General features: G+C 45.9%; 1 protein-coding gene across 4 annotated transcripts in view; it reads left to right on the top strand.

Annotated features, from left to right (window-relative positions):
* LOC128685076 (leucine-rich repeat neuronal protein 2) overlaps positions 1 to 16,478 on the top strand; it is a 472,917-nt gene that overhangs the window by 132,722 nt on the left and 323,717 nt on the right. The gene's annotated exons all lie outside the window — the stretch shown is intronic.

A 16,478-nucleotide genomic window follows, 5' to 3' on the forward strand; every position in this document is an offset into this window, starting at 1 on the left:
GAATTCAGAGATATTCAGAATACATTTTCTCGTGTGCGAAATCCAGTGCAGAAGATACATTGAGTAGTGGGCCTTTCATGAAGGAGATGGATCTTACACTGATGACGACAAGGAAATGAGCGAAATACTGAAGCCACAACATGACTGTGTTCACTGATCCATTAATCAGATTAAAGATTGGCAATCCAGATTAATTTTCACGAATGAGAGCCCCAAAACTCTTCCATCGACTTCATAATTTTTGACATAATCCTGACCCCCATTCCTAGACAAGTACGACCATGAGGTAATAGCGCATAAAATGTGTGCTGGAGGAATAACTGGGAAATTGGGCAGATGGATTTTTGAGTTTCTACGAAATCTAAGGCTAAGAGTAAGAGTTAAGAAATTAATCTCAGAGTCTACCACAGTGCAAAGCCTTCCGCCTCAGTCCTCGCTTCAGCTCTCCTCGTTCTCGTTCTCACAAACAGAAATACCTCGTATCCTTTGCAGACGATGCTTGGATTTGCACGAGAGTGGCGTCCATTGAGGACGCAACAAATCTCCAAGCTTATGTAAGTCTGGTCTTTCAGTGAGCCACGAGCAGTGTTATGATGTTCAATGAGGACTAATTTTAGTTACTCCCCAGTGGAAAAAATAAGAATTAAAAACTGGAGCGCAGTATAAAACAAAGTGAAACCAGTCCGTAGAGCGGAAGAGGAATGTGATGGACTTGAGTGTGTTACTGGAAGATCTTGCAATCAAGGATCACAACTGTTTCTTTCTGTATCACTGTCAGGTCTCACTATCAAGGATCACAACAGTGTTTCTTTCTGTGTCACTGTCAGCTTTCACAATCAAGGATCACAGCAGTGTTTCTTTCTGTGTCACTGTCAGCTTTCACAATCAAGGATCACAAAAGTGTTTCTGTGTCACTATCAGCTCTCACAATAAGGATCACAACAGTGTTTCTATCACAAACGCAAGAAATTGATAGGCTATGATAGGCCTTCATAACAAGAGATCCCAAGCGAATGATGATACTCTTTAAGTCAGTTGTGCTTCCCAGACTGGAATATTGCTGTATACGTAACAGTATCTGTTAAGGCAGACGAAAATGCTGAACTGAAGAATGCGTAGAGAACCTTCACTGCTAGGAAAGCCTTACTCACTCTCCTGAATTATTGGAAATGCTTTAAGTCCCTTGAGCTGTATGCCTTGGAACGTAAGCGAGAAAGATGCATCATAATTTACACGGGAATTTTGTTTTAGGGGTTAGTTACAAATCTGCATACAGAAATTACTCCCTACATAAACAAAGGCTCGTTAGACGTGCAAAGTACCTCCAGTGAAGCGCAGGGGGTTCACTGAATACACTAAGATTAAGCGTAAAGGGACCAAGACTACTTCCTCTACCTCCGTGACTCTTCCTTCCTCACGCTCTCCATGTCCCTCCCTCTCCCTCTCCCTCTCCCTCTCCCTCTCCCTCTCCCTTCCTCTCCCTCTCGCTTCCTCTCGCTTCCTCTCGCTTCCTCTCCCTTCCTCTCGCTTCCTCTCCCTCTCTCTCACCCTCCATGCCTCTCCCTTCCTCTCTCTCACCCTCCATGTCTCTCCCTTCCTCTCTCTCACCCTCCATGTCTCTCCCTTCCTCTCTCTCACCTTCCCTGACACTTCCTATTCCGTGTCACTGCCTCTGTCACGTTAAGTTTTACTGTCTTTAATGTAAATTGTTCACTCCCTTCCTCCTTCCCTCCTGTCTGCTCGCCTTCCTTCCCCTCCCATCTCCTTCCCTTCCTTCTCTTCTTTCTTTCCCCTCTTCTCTCCTCCCATTTCTTCCCCCTCCCCTTGCTTGTCCTCTCCTCTCCCCTTCCCACTCTTCCCCCTTCCATACCCCCAGCTGTTGCTTATGCTTCCAAGTTCACGTTCCTGCTGCTACTGTTATTGCTGCTGCTGCTGTTGTTCGTTGCTGTTTCTGCTGTGTTGTTCCTGTTGCTGTTGTTTCTTCTGTTTTGTTCCTGCTGTGTTGTTTGTTGTGTTGTAAAAGGACCCCAATAGAAATAAGTCACCGTGTCTTATGTAACTGTATTTGTGTATACCTGAATAAACTTACTTATTCCTGCTACTGGTGTTCCTGCTGTGTTGTTCCTGCTGTGTTGTTCCTGCTGTGTTGTTCCTGCTACTGTTGTTCCTGCTGTGTTGTTCCTGCTGTGTTGTTCCTGCTGTGTTGTTCCTGCTGTGTTGTTCCTGCTGTGTTGTTCCTGCTGTGTTGTTCCTGCTGTGTTGTTCCTGCTGTGTTGTTCCTGCTGTGTTGTTCCTGCTGTGTTGTTCCTGCTGTGTTGTTCCTGCTGTGTTGTTCCTGCTGTGTTGTTCCTGCTGTGTTGTTCCTGCTGTGTTGTTCCTGCTACTGTTGTTCCTGCTACTGTTGTTCCTGCTGTGTTGTTCCTGCTGTGTTGTTCCTGCTGTGTTGTTCCTGCTGTGCTGTTCCTGCTGTGTTGTTCCTGCTGTGTTGTTCCTGCTGTGTTGTTCCTGCTGTGTTGTTCCTGCTACTGTTGTTCCTGCTGTGTTGTTCCTGCTGTGTTGTTCCTGCTGTGTTGTTCCTGCTACTGTTGTTCCTGCTACTGTTGTTCCTGCTGTGTTGTTCCTGCTGTGTTGTTCCTGCTGTGTTGTTCCTGCTGTGTTGTTCCTGCTGTGTTGTTCCTGCTGTGTTGTTCCTGCTGTGTTGTTCCTGCTGTGTTGTTCCTGCTACTGTTGTTCCTGCTGTGTTGTTCCTGCTGTGTTGTTCCTGCTGTGTTGTTCCTGCTGTGTTGTTCCTGCTGTGTTGTTCCTGCTACTGTTGTTCCTGCTGTGTTGTTCCTGCTACTGTTGTTCCTGCTGTGTTGTTCCTGCTGTGTTGTTCCTGCTGTGTTGTTCCTGCTGTGTTGTTCCTGCTGTGTTGTTCCTGCTACTGTTGTTCCTGCTGTGTTGTTCCTGCTACTGTTGTTCCTGCTGTGTTGTTCCTGCTGTGTTGTTCCTGCTGTGTTGTTCCTGCTGTGTTGTTCCTGCTACTGTTGTTCCTGCTGTGTTGTTCCTGCTACTGTTGTTCCTGCTGTGTTGTTCCTGCTGTGTTGTTCCTGCTGTGTTGTTCCTGCTGTGTTGTTCCTGCTGTGTTGTTCCTGCTACTGTTGTTCCTGCTGTGTTGTTCCTGCTACTGTTGTTCCTGCTGTGTTGTTCCTGCTGTGTTGTTCCTGCTGTGTTGTTCCTGCTGTGTTGTTCCTGCTGTGTTGTTCCTGCTACTGTTGTTCCTGCTGTGTTGTTCCTGCTACTGTTGTTCCTGCTGTGTTGTTCCTGCTGTGTTGTTCCTGCTGTGTTGTTCCTGCTGTGTTGTTCCTGCTACTGTTGTTCCTGCTGTGTTGTTCCTGCTGTGTTGTTCCTGCTACTGTTGTTCCTGCTGTGTTGTTCCTGCTGTGTTGTTCCTGCTATTGTTGTTCCTGCTGTGTTGTTCCTGCTGTGTTGTTCCTGCTACTGTTGTTCCTGCTGTGTTGTTCCTGCTGTGTTGTTCCTGCTACTGTTGTTCCTGCTGTGTTGTTCCTGCTGTGTTGTTCCTGCTACTGTTGTTCCTGCTGTGTTCTTCCTGCTGTGTTGTTCCTGCTGTGTTGTTCTTGCTGTGTTGTTCCTGCTCTCTTGCTCCTGCTCTCTTGCTCCTGCTGTGTTGTTCCCGCTCGGTTGTTCCTACTGTGTTGTTCCTGCTGTGTTGTTCCTGCTGTGATGTTCCTGCTGTGTTGTTCCTGCTACTGTTGTTCCTGCTGTGTTGTTCCTACTGTGTTGTTCCTGCTGTGTTGTTCCTGCTGTGTTGTTCCTGCTGTGTTGTTCCTTCTGTGTTGTTCCTGCTCTCTTGCTCCTGCTGTGTTGTTCCCGCTCGGTTGTTCCTACTGTGTTGTTCCTGCTGTGTTGTTCCTGCTGTGTTGTTCCTGCTACTGTTGTTCCTGCTACTGTTGTTCCTGCTGTGTTGTTCCTGCTGTGTTGTTCCTGCTGTGTTCCTGCTAATGTTGTTCCTGCTACTGTTGTTCCTGCTGTGTTGTTCCTGCTGTGTTGTTCCTGCTACTGTTGTTCCTGCTGTGTTGTTCCTGCTACTGTTGTTCCTGCTGTGTTGTTCCTGCTACTGTTGTTCCTGCTGTGTTGTTCCTGCTGTGTTGTTCCTGCTGTGTTGTTCCTGCTACTGTTGTTCCTGCTGTGTTGTTCCTGCTACTGTTCCTGCTGCTGTTGTTCCTGCTACTGTTCCTGCTGCTGTTGTTCCTGCTCTCTTGCTCCTGCTGTGTTGTTCCCGCTCGGTTATTCCTACTGTGTTGTTCCTGCTGTGTTGTTACTGCTGTGATGTTCCTGCTGTGATATTCCTGCTGTGTTGTTCCTGCTGTGTTGTTCCTGCTGTGTTGTTCCTGCTGTAATATTCCTTCTGTGTTGTTCCTGCTGTGTTGTTCCTGCTGTGATGTTCCTGCTGTGTTGTTCCTGCTGTGATGTTCGTGCTGTGTTGTTCCTGCTGTGTTGTTCCTGCTGTGATGTTCCTGCTGTGTTGTTCCTGCTGTGATGTTCCTGCTGTGTTGTTCCTGCTGTGTTGTTTCTGCTGTGTTGTTCCTGCTGTAATATTCCTTCTGTGTTGTTCCTGCTGTGTTGTTCCTGCTGTGATGTTCCTGCTGTGTTGTTCCTGCTGTGTTGTTCCTGCTGTAATATTCCTTCTGTGTTGTTCCTGCTGTGTTGTTCCTGCTGTGATGTTCCTGCTGTGTTGTTCCTGCTGTGATGTTCCTGCTGTGTTGTTCCTGCTGTGTTGTTCCTGCTGTGATGTTCCTGCTGTGTTGTTCCTGCTGTGATGTTCCTGCTGTGTTGTTCCTGCTGTGTTGTTCCTGCTGTGTTGTTCCTGCTGTGTTGTTCCTGCTGTGATGTTCCTGCTGTGTTGTTCCTGCTGTGTTGTTCCTGCTGTGTTGTTCCTGCTGTGATGTTCCTGCTGTGTTGTTCCTGCTGTGATGTTCCTGCTGTGTTGTTCCTGCTGTGTTGTTCCTGCTGTGTTGTTCCTGCTGTGATGTTCCTGCTGTGGTGTTCCTGCTGTGTTGTTCCTGCTGTGTTGTTCCTGCTGTGATGTTCCTGCTGTGTTGTTCCTGCTGTGTTGTTCCTGCTGTGTTGTTCCTGCTGTGATGTTCCTGCTGTGATGTTCCTGCTGTGCTGTTCCTGCTGTGTTGTTCCTGCTGTGTTGTTCCTGCTGTGTTGTTCCTGCTGTGATGTTCCTGCTGTGTTGTTCCTGCTGTGTTGTTCCTGCTGTGATGTTCCTGCTGTGTTGTTCCTGCTGTGTTGTTCCTGCTGTGTTGTTCCTGCTGTGATGTTCCTGCTGTGATGTTCCTGCTGTGTTGTTCCTGCTGTGTTGTTCCTGCTGTGATGTTCCTGCTGTGTTGTTCCTGCTGTGTTGTTCCTGCTGTGATGTTCCTGCTGTGTTGTTCCTGCTGTGTTGTTCCTGCTGTGATGTTCCTGATGTGTTGTTCCTGCTGTGTTGTTCCTGCTGTGATGTTCCTGCTGTGATGTTCCTGCTGTGTTGTTCCTGCTGTGTTGTTCCTGCTGTGATGTTCCTGCTGTGCTGTTCCTGCTGTGTTGTTCCTGCTGTGTTGTTCCTGCTGTGTTGTTCCTGCTGTGATGTTCCTGCTGTGATGTTCCTGCTGTGTTGTTCCTGCTGTGTTGTTCCTGCTGTGTTGTTCCTGCTGTGATGTTCCTGCTGTGCTGTTCCTGCTGTGTTGTTCCTGCTGTGTTGTTCCTGCTGTGTTGTTCCTGCTGTGTTGTTCCTGCTGTGATGTTCCTGCTTGCCCCAGTTCGTCACCGTCGTCAGGCTCGATAATTTAGTGTGTAATGAGATAATAAATGAGTGAAGTGGAATTTGTGCGTCGTTAATACGACGCAGATGACGACAACGAGTGGTTGTGGCTGGCTCTCTCTCTCTCTCTCTCTCTCTCTCTCTCTCTCTCTCTCTCTCTCTCTCTCTCTCTCTCTCTCTCTCTCTCTCTCTCTCTCTCTCTCTCTCTCTCTCTCTCTTTCTCTCTTTCTTTCTCTTTCTCTTTCTCTTTCTCTTTCTCTCTTTCTCTTTCTCGTGCGCGCCGTATATATATATATATATATATATATATATATATATATATATATATATATATATATATATATATATATATATATATATATATATATATTTTAGTATTGATGGGTGATTTGCTGACTCCTTCACGTCCATCTTGGATTCCTCAAATTCATCTAGTGTGACAGAGTGGCTCCCGCTGCAGGATTATCATTCTCGATCTCACAGAGGTTCAATGCCATTTTAACCACTTCAGAGATTCAGTATCATTGTGAACACCTCAGAGGTTCAGTGTCTTTCTGGACACCACAGAGGTTCGGTATCATCATTCATGCATCGGGAAATTGCAGGTTCATCCATCGCTCCTCAAGACTACCAGCTCAGGCTGATAGATTTCATTATTTCATGTTTACAACCCTTACTGTATGATGGAATATGGCAGGGAAAACCCTTACTGTGTGATGGAATATGGCAGGGAAAACCCTTACTGTGTGATGGAATATGGCAGGGAAGACCCTTACTCTGTGATGGAATATGGCAGGGAAAACCCTTACTGTGTGATGGAATATGACAGGGAAAATCCTTTCTGTCGTGGAATATAACATATATTCGTATATTCACCGTTCTTATATTTTGATATAGCCGTCTATAAAATGATCATAATTCTTGAATCTTACCTCTTCTGTTCTCTGGCAGTAACTTTAAAATCGTCTGGACCTTGTCCGTGATTATTATTGTCAGAAATAATTCTAATTTCTACTAAGGCAGTTTGGTGAGGGGATCCGAGGCTCTCGTGTGATGACTCTGGTCTACTTGACAAATAACATTAGTCATAATTTATTATGGCTAGTTTTATTTGCGAAGTAAATGTTTAAAAATTGTCGTTTGGCTGGTGAAGATATGGACTCAAGGTGGTCGCTGTTATCCTTGACTTGGGAAGGAAAGGTTGATAAACTGTACAGGAAAAAGGCTGCTGAACAAACCAGGGTACGGGTGGTGCTCAAATTCACGGCAGGCGAGTTGTAAAACTCACGTGCTGGCCTGGAGCTTTACGACTCACTTGCCGTGAGTTCGAACACCACCCGTACCGTGGTTTGTTTGCAATCGTGTTGTTATGATTTCGCGAGTCAAAAGGCTACTGATTCAAGACCACAATGACTATTTAAAAAAAAAAAAAACACTTGTGTTCTATATTTCTCATCTGTGAATTTAAGTTTCTTCTTTTTTTTGTGGGGGGGGGGCGATGGGGGTACAGGCGTGTGTTGTATGGATCATCAGTTGTGCAACTTACTTTGATTTGGGCCCTTTTTTTTTTGCGAAAATAACAGAAAAGGATGATTTACTCCTGATTCAGGTATTTCATCATCCTATAACTGGGTTGCAGCAGTTCATTCCCAGTGTCTGCTTTTCACATTACTTTTTCTGCCAATTTTGGAGAAAGATGCCTCGTAATTGCGTGAACAGTGCAGTGGAGAATTGACTTTTGAATCGGAATAGCGTACGGTAACTGCCGTGGTTAAGAAAGCCTGTCACCTATATTTTGGCTGTAAGATTGGAGATCAGATCAAGTGCTGGGCCCTACATACATGCTGCAATACTTGTGCAACAAAATTTCGCCAGTGGTTGAATCAGAAAAAAGAAATCTATGCCTTTTGCAATGGCATTGGTGTGGGTGGAGGGAGCCAACAGATCATGTAAGTGGTTGTTACTTTTGCTTGGTGCTTCCAGTCAGTTAAGGTATTTGCAAGGAAAAATAGTGGACTATAAAATAATGTAATATAACCTCTGCTGTACGCTGGTTACCTCAGGGCGACGGACTACCCATCCCTGAGTACCTCGAGTCATTTTCCTTTGAGTATAAGTACGAGGAGGATGACGTAACTTATGAAACTTGTAAGTCTTGAACCTCACAAGAACCTGATATATTATGTTCATAACTTGACAACTTATAAACTGTACTTGATAAGTCTGAATTAAACGACCTTATCAGAGATTTAGAACTGCCAAAGAGGAAGACCGAACTATTGGTCTTCAGATTGCAGCAGCGGAATCTCCTCCCTGAAAATAGTGGTTAATTTCATGACCGTTGAGAAAGCTTTTGTCCCGTTCTTCATGATGGCAGGTGATCTTGTACACTAGTTAATGACTAATTAATGGTCCAAATCGGACCGAAACGTCGTCCAAAGTTTCTTCTGTGTGCCAGTTATTTGCTTATTGTTCCAGTCACGGTATTGTTCCAGTCACGGTAATGTTCCGGTCACGGTATTGTTCCAGTCGTTCCAGTCACGGTATTGTTCCAGTCGTTCCAGTCACGGTAATGTTCCAGTCACGGTATTGTTCCAGTCGTTCCAGTCACGGTATTGTTCCAGTCACGGTATTGTTCCAGTCACGGTATTGTGCCTATATTATTTTTCGCGACCTTGTAGCTTGCAAGAAACAACATGGATGGTCTGATGACAACCCTAATACAATTCGTAATCCTGATGAGTGAAGACTTCATCAACTCATCGAAGTTGAGTCAGAGGGTGGTTTTATTGCATGTTGGCAACGTGTTGTCGTCAATTCCAGTTGGCTATGCTGGCCACATGAAGAAAACATGCGACAGCATGAAGCAGATTTCGAACTGCATAGACTATGACAAACATCAATGTTGGCTGCCCTGCTTAGCCAGCAGCTAGTGGTAAGCACTGCTGTTGTCTGTGTGAGTGAGATAGTCAGGTGAGGATTTCTTTTTACATCAAGCAGGATTGGTCATTCCGACACTCGCTGGAACCAGGAACAAAAAATGTTCAATTTCCCTACAATTGTTGGATGGAGCTGATTTTGTTGCCACACTTACCCATCAGACTTGGCCCCATAAAATTATTTGTTAAGGCTGTGTATAAAACGGCGGCAGCCTTTAAGCACCTCGGTGGTAAATTCCCAAGACTTAGCGAAGCAAAAATCAAGGAGGGTGGATTTGCTGGTCTACAGATTCTTGAGCTTCTTAGAGATGAGATGAGGAGTTTGACCGTATCATAGTTGATGAGGAGGAAATATGTTTGGAATGCTTACCCCCTGTTAGTAGCAACCAATTTTTGGGGGGAAAATACGCAAGCTGACAATTCCGGGAAGCTGTAATAAAATCCCGCTGTTGTCCTAGCAAAAAGAAAAAAAAATGTTTCAATACATCTTTAAAGATACATTTCCTCCATTCCCACCGAGATTTTTATTTCTGCCAACTGCGGAGCAGTCAGCGATGAACATGATGAACATGATAAACGTTGTCACCAGGACATCTTAGTCATGGAGCAACACTACCAAGGGGAAAATGGAGTCCATCGTTGTCAGTAGCTTACTGCTGGACATTAACGAGAGATGCTCCAGTAGTGAAATACAAGAGATGAACACAAAAGCCTCGGGGGTGAATTAATATAAGTGAATTCGCTATACAGGTAGGTTAGGTTAGGTAAGGTTGGTCAGGAAACAGGACAAGAACAGGGATCTTACTGTTATATTGTGTGTGTGTGTGTGTGTGTGTGTGTGTGTGTGTGTGTGTGTGTATATATATATATATATATATATATATATATATATATATATATATATATATATATATATATATATATATATATATATATATATATATACACGCAAAATGTGCTGATCAGTTTCCTTGGAAACTTTAGTCGATTGTTATTGTGGTCATGTTGGTCATCAGCACTCCTGAAGCTCGGCATTCTTGAAAATTAGCAGACCGATGTTGTTCCTTGTGCTTAAATTTTTTTTCCGACGTATCTGGCAATATATTTACAAGACTGATGAAATATATTTGAACACAAAGGCTGAGGTTGCGTCTCATCCGTGGTCAGATTCATCACTCTGGGTTTAATTGTAATAGTAGATGTGGCGGTAAATCCTTTCAAAATATTGGACCGAGAGTTGTGCGAGCAGAGAGAATTATCATACAGCAGCCTTGTTAACCTAACTAAACCAACTTTTTCGTCAATTTTAATTGCTTTAATTATGAGAGGGAGTCGAGAGAAAGTAGGAGAGAAGAGACAAAGAGAGAGTGAGATGAGAGGAAACGAGAGAGAAGAGAGGCAAGAGAGGGCGAGATGAAAGCAAGAGAGCATATGCCCCTTCCGCCTCGCCCCTCCCCGCCCCTCCCCGCCCCTCCCCGCCCCGCGGCCTCAGAACTCAATACTCATAAAGAAATGCAAAAATCCTCCCTTGCAGTCCCTGGGAATTCTTGCGTGGTAAATCTCACAGCCGGGGCCGCCTAGCGCAGATTGTCGGGGGAGGACCTTGCTGGGGGATGGGGGAACTGCTTTTCCCCACCTTGCTGGGGGATGGGGATCTGCTTTTCCCCACCTTGCTTGGGTATGGGGGAACTGCTTTTCCCCACCTTGCTGGGGGATGGGGATCTGCTTTTCCCCACCTTGCTTGGGTATGGGGGAACTGCTTTTCCCCACCTTGCTGGGGGATGGGGGATCTGTTTTTCCCCACCTTGCTGGGGGATGGGGGGTAGTGCCTTTCCTCACCTCCCCATGGGTCGGGGAGGGTGGTTTCCACATCAGCCTAAGCAGGGTCACTAACACCCACCTACTGCATATTTACTTAAGGTTTCCCCCTGCCCAGGATTGAACCCGTATGATACGGTTGTGAGCCGGATGCAATACCACAGAGCTACCAGCTTCCTGTCTTGTCTCATCTGTCATGCTTTAGTTCTGCCATGTTCATTTATTATTATTATTATTATTATTATTATTATTATTATTATTTTATGATTATATTATTTTATTATTCTTATTATGACATTATTATTATCATATTTACGGGAAGCACTAAATCTGTAAGGGTCATTCAGCGCCTGGGGAAATGCGAGGAGGTGAGGTTTGATCAGTGTAAGGAGAGGCTAGCTCTGACACCTTGGATTAAGAGCCCTTCACCAGCATCAAGAATTTTCGTACATGTACCTTTAAAGTTAATAACAACAACAACAACAACAAACCCGTACATTGTTTTTTTGCTAGTTTTTTATTGTCGATTTTCTTAATGAGAAGTGTTGTTTATGTTAGCTGGTTGTTTGCTCTGACGTGATTGTTTATCTTAAGCACTTCTTGTTTCCTCTCTGTTTACTGATGTGTGTGTGTATCGTTCAGTTGGATCAGACTATAACAGGTGTGGGCCATATCCGGCCAGCCGAGGAATTCTATCCGGCCCACGGGCCATATCCGGCACGCCCAGGAATACTCTGAGATCCTCCGAGGAATTCTACCCTACCCGAGGGTCATATCAGGGGGTCAGGCAAGTCTGTCCAGCCCGACAGAGAATTCTATCCGGCCCGAGGGCTTATCCGGCCCTCCAAAGAACTCAATCCGGCACTATACACAAATAACCCGCACATAAAAGAGAGAAGCTTACGACGACGTTTCGGTCCGACTCGGACCATTGACAAAGTCACACTATATATATAGGAATTGGGGAAAATTTTATCGTCTTTCATTTTGACTTGCGTCCTGACCAGCAGCGGGTGTTGGGCAGTATATTCATACATACACACACACACACACACACACACACACACACACACACACACACACACACACACACACACACACACACACACACACACACACACACACACACACACACACACACACATATATATATATATATATATATATAATATAGCAGGAAGATGTGCAGCACTTGAAGCAGTAATCACTGTTTTAAAAAAAATTCTGTTACTCCCCACTTGTTAATACTTGAGGTGAGTGCATGATTCTCCCTTCTGTTGATACCTGGGGTGAGTGCATGATTCTCCCTTCTGTTGATACCTGGGGTGAGTGCATGATTCTCCCTTCTGTTGATACCTGGGGTGACTGTATGATTCTCCCTTCTGTTGATACCTGGGGCGAGTGCATGATTCTCCCTTCTGTTGATACCTGGGGTGAGTGCATGATTCTCCCTTCTGTTGATACCTGGGGTGACTGCATGATTCTCCCTTCTGTTGATACCTGGGGCGAGTGCATGATTCTCCCTTCTGTTGATACCTGGGGTGAGTGCATGATTCTCCCTTCTGTTGATACCTGGGGTGAGTGCTTGATTCTTCCTTCTGTTGATACCTGGGGTGAGTGCATGATTTTCCCTTCTGTTGATACCTGGGGTAAGTGCATGATTCTCCCTTCTGTTGATACCTGGGGTGAGTGCATGATTCTCCCTTCTGTTGATACCTGGGGTGAGTGCATGATTCTCCCTTCTGTTGATACCTGGGGTGAGTGCATGATTCTCCCTTCTGTTGATACCTGGGGTGAGTGCATGATTCTCCCTTCTGTTGATACCTGGGGTGAGTGCATGATTCTCCCTTCTGTTGATACCGGGGGTGAGTGCTTGATTCTCCCTTCTTTGATACCTGGGGTGAGTGCATGATTCTCCCTTCTGTTGATACCTGGGATAAGTGCATGATTATCCCTTCTGTTGATACCTGGGGTGAGTGCATGATTCTCCCTTCTGTTGATACCTGGGGTGAGTGCATGATTCTCCCTTCTGTTGATACCTGGGGTGAGTGCATGATTCTCCCTTCTATTAATACCTGGGGTGAGTGCATGATTCTCCCTTCTGTTGATACCTGGGGTAAGTGCATGATTCTCCCTTCTGTTGATACCTGGGGTAAGTGCATGATTCTCCCTTCTGTTGATACCTGGGGTGAGTGCATGATTCTCCCTTCTGTTGATACCTTGGGTGAGTGCTTGATTCTCCCTTCTGTTGATACCTGGGGTGAGTGCATGATTCTCCCTTCTGTTGATACCTGGGATAAGTGCATGATTCTCCCTTCTTTTGATACCTGGGGTGTCATGTAGGGGGGTAATGATTAGGGGAATACGGGGGTAAGCGGGGGGAGTCAGTAGGTAGGGGACAGGCGAGGTGGTAGGAGTGAGGTATGCGGAGGTAGATAGGTAATGTGAGGTCACTGGTGACTACATCTTCACCTCTCATTACTCTACCCACCACTCCACACTACTCACCCTCTCACTACTTTAACTAAACATAAATAAATGGAAATAAGAATAAATAACAGGGACAGTGAATATTACTATTCTACTCAAACACAGTTTATTATTAAGTCTTTGTACCATAATACATTTGGGAACAGAACATTATTGTGGTTTAGATAAATGGGGTGGTACACATAAGCAGTGAGACAGGGAACACAATCAACTTGACCAAAATGAATGTAACTTACAATATAGTTCAGAGGGCAGTTCCTCACAGGAACTAAGCCACAGGTCCCAAGACCTACACAGCACAAGTACTGCACCAAGCCAGTACTCTGCCCAATGCCTCCAACAGTCTCCTCCATAGACTTCAGCAGCCTTCTCCCGAGCCCTGCATCCCAGCAGCAGCTCCGCTCGAAGTCTCTGCTCAGGAGCTCTGCACCCCAGCAGCAGCTCCGCTCGAATCTCCTGATCATGCTCTTCCTTGGGCTTTTATGGTGGTCCAAGCACCCTCCACAACCACGTGTACGACCTGACGCCTAGGTCTGACGCCGTCAAGAACAAAAGACCTCAGACGTGGGCGTGGCTACAGACGTCTGCCAAGGCAAGGTGTGACCATATAATTGGTTAAATTAGGTCTCCCCAGAGACCTCACAAGCCCAGCTGAACTACATCACATCCCCCTTTCTCCCCCAATTTAAAATATCTGAGAACTAGGACAATTTGTCCGAGTTATTAGACTATTTTAATCCTAATCCCTTAAATCTATTACAATACAAAGACAAAATTATACATAATACAATTATTCAACTACATATATTTCCCTCAACCTTCTCAACTACCACAAGGCAGCGTAATCAGTACACCTGGCAGTTGACCAGCATAACAGTTGCTCTCTGGTGCAAAGCCTCCTTACCTGTCATTTCTCCTTAAAACTAAATATCGGGCTCCAGTGCCTTCCCTACTTCTACTAGAAATGCACTAGCCAATGCTAGTCACCCTCGCACGTTATCCATTGGGCCAAACCTCTCTAGGCTTCTATGGCGTGGAAAACTGCTCCAACGGGTTGCATTCTTTCAAGTAACTGCAACTGGACCACTTCACTACTACCAAGGTCGCATTTTCGGCACACTTCACATGCACACTACAACATCTGAAAATCGAGACAGGGCAGGCATCGCAGCAAAGACCCTCCATTATCCTATGCCATTACTAGGATTCACTGGCCTCATAAAACAAGGCGGCCATAATCACTGGACCGTATTCAAGGTCACCTTATTTCACACAGTTAACACTAACTTCTGGCAAATCAAAGTAGGCTGGGGACATCTCACACTCTCAATTGTCTCTCATGGCTGGCAGGACATCCCCGCATACCAGTCGTACAGGTCGACCAGCAAGGCAGGATACACCTCCATACCGCCCTTGATAGCAGGCTGGTCCCAGCAGCTGGAGTCCATCTCCGCGGCTCACGTCCTTCCACATCTCCGAGGATGGCAGCTCCTTCATAGTAGATTCTCCTGTCCTGGCACACCATCCAGGATCCCTCACACACCAGTGCAGCATCACCGCCATCTCCTGAGCTAGGCGGCATCGCAGCATCACAGCACGGCTACTGCATCACAGCACGGTCCTAACATCTCAGCATCCCGGCACGGTCCCAGCATAGCAGACAGCATCACAGCACGGCCACAGCATAGCAGACAGCATCACAGCACGGCCACAGCATAGCATACAGCATCACAGCAGCCGACATCAGCAGTAGCAGGCAATGGTCAGTTGCTCGAGGTGAGGTGAGGTCACTTCAGGTCATCAACAGCAGGTGCGGTCACCCATCCCTGGCAACTGCGGGTAACTGGCGGTCCGCGGGTGATGGTCACAGAGGCTGGGTGACGCAGACACCCACTACAATGGATGACAGACCAGGGCAGCAATACATCTACTGGGGCACATCAACTGGGTGACTGGGCACATCAGGTGGATAATAATCATAGGCATCTCTTCAGTGGGTGACAGTTGTGGGCTAGTCTTCCAAGGTGGGCTGGGTGACTTCTCATTCCTCTGTAAATATTCAATTTCGGCCAGTAATTGCTTCCCCCAAAAGTCTCACCCAAACACTGATTTTCTCCACCATTTATCTCAAACCAACAACCAACTCCACCAAATATAATAATACAACCAAACAATTATTCAGACCCACTGTCAAGAAAAGGTCAGTTAAGGTCACTAGGATTATAATATTACACTGATATTGACTTTAACTTTACACACACAAGAAAAAAAAATGATAGCATAACATAAGTATAACCGAGCAGTCAAAAATAAGGCACATGGGACTGGTTCCTTCTATAAAAATAAGAACCACCACCGCTTAGACACCATGTCATGTAGGGGGGTAATGATTAGGGGAATATGGGGGTAAGAGGAGGGAAATAGTAGGTAGGGGACAGGCGAGGCAGTAGGAGGGACGAGTGTGGAGGTTGGTAGGTAATGTGAGGTCACTGGTGACTACAACTTCACCTCTCATTACTCTACCCACCACTCCACACTACTCACCCTCTCACTACTTTAACTAAACATAAATAAATGGAGAAAAGAATAAATAACAGGGACAGTGAATATTACTATTCTACTCAAACACAGTTTATTATTAAGTCTTTGTACCATAATACATTTGGGAACAGAACATTATTGTGGTTTAGATAAATAGGGTAGTACACATAAGCAGTGAGACAGGGAACACAATCAACTTGACCAAAATGAATGTAACTTACAATATAGTTCAGAGGGCAGTTCATCACAGGAACTAAGCCACAGGTCCCAAGACCTACACAGCACAAGTACTGCGCCAAGCCAGTACTCTGCCCAATGCCTCCAACAGTCTCCTCCAGAGACTTCAGCAGCCTTCTCCCGAGCCCTGCACCCCAGCAGCAGCTCCGCTCGAAGTCTCTGCTAAGGAGCTCTGCACCCCAGCAGCAGCTCCACTCGAATCTCCTGATCATGCTCTTCCTTGGGCTTTTATGGTGGTCCAAGCACCCTCCACAACCACGTGTACGACCTGACGCCTAGGTCTGACGCCGTCAAGAACAAAAGACCTCAGACGTGGGCGTGGCTACAGACGTCTGCCAAGGCAAGGTGTGACCATATAATTGGTTAAATTAGGTCTCCCCAGAGACCTCACAAGCCCAGCTGAACTACATCACAGGGGTGAGTGCTTGATTCTCCCTTCTGTTGATACCTGGGTGAGTGCATAATTCTCCTGTTGATACCTGGGGTGAGTGCATGATTCTCCCTTCTGTTGATACCTGGGGTGAGTGCATGATTCTCCCTTCTGTTGATACCTGCGCTGAGTGCTTGATTCTCTCTTCTATTAATACCCGGGATGAGCGAGTGGTTCTTCCCTCTGATAATACCTGGAGTGAGTACATGTTAATCCT

This window comes from Cherax quadricarinatus, chromosome 5 (assembly GCF_038502225.1).
Source record: "Cherax quadricarinatus isolate ZL_2023a chromosome 5, ASM3850222v1, whole genome shotgun sequence".
Lineage (NCBI taxonomy): Eukaryota > Metazoa > Arthropoda > Malacostraca > Decapoda > Parastacidae > Cherax > Cherax quadricarinatus.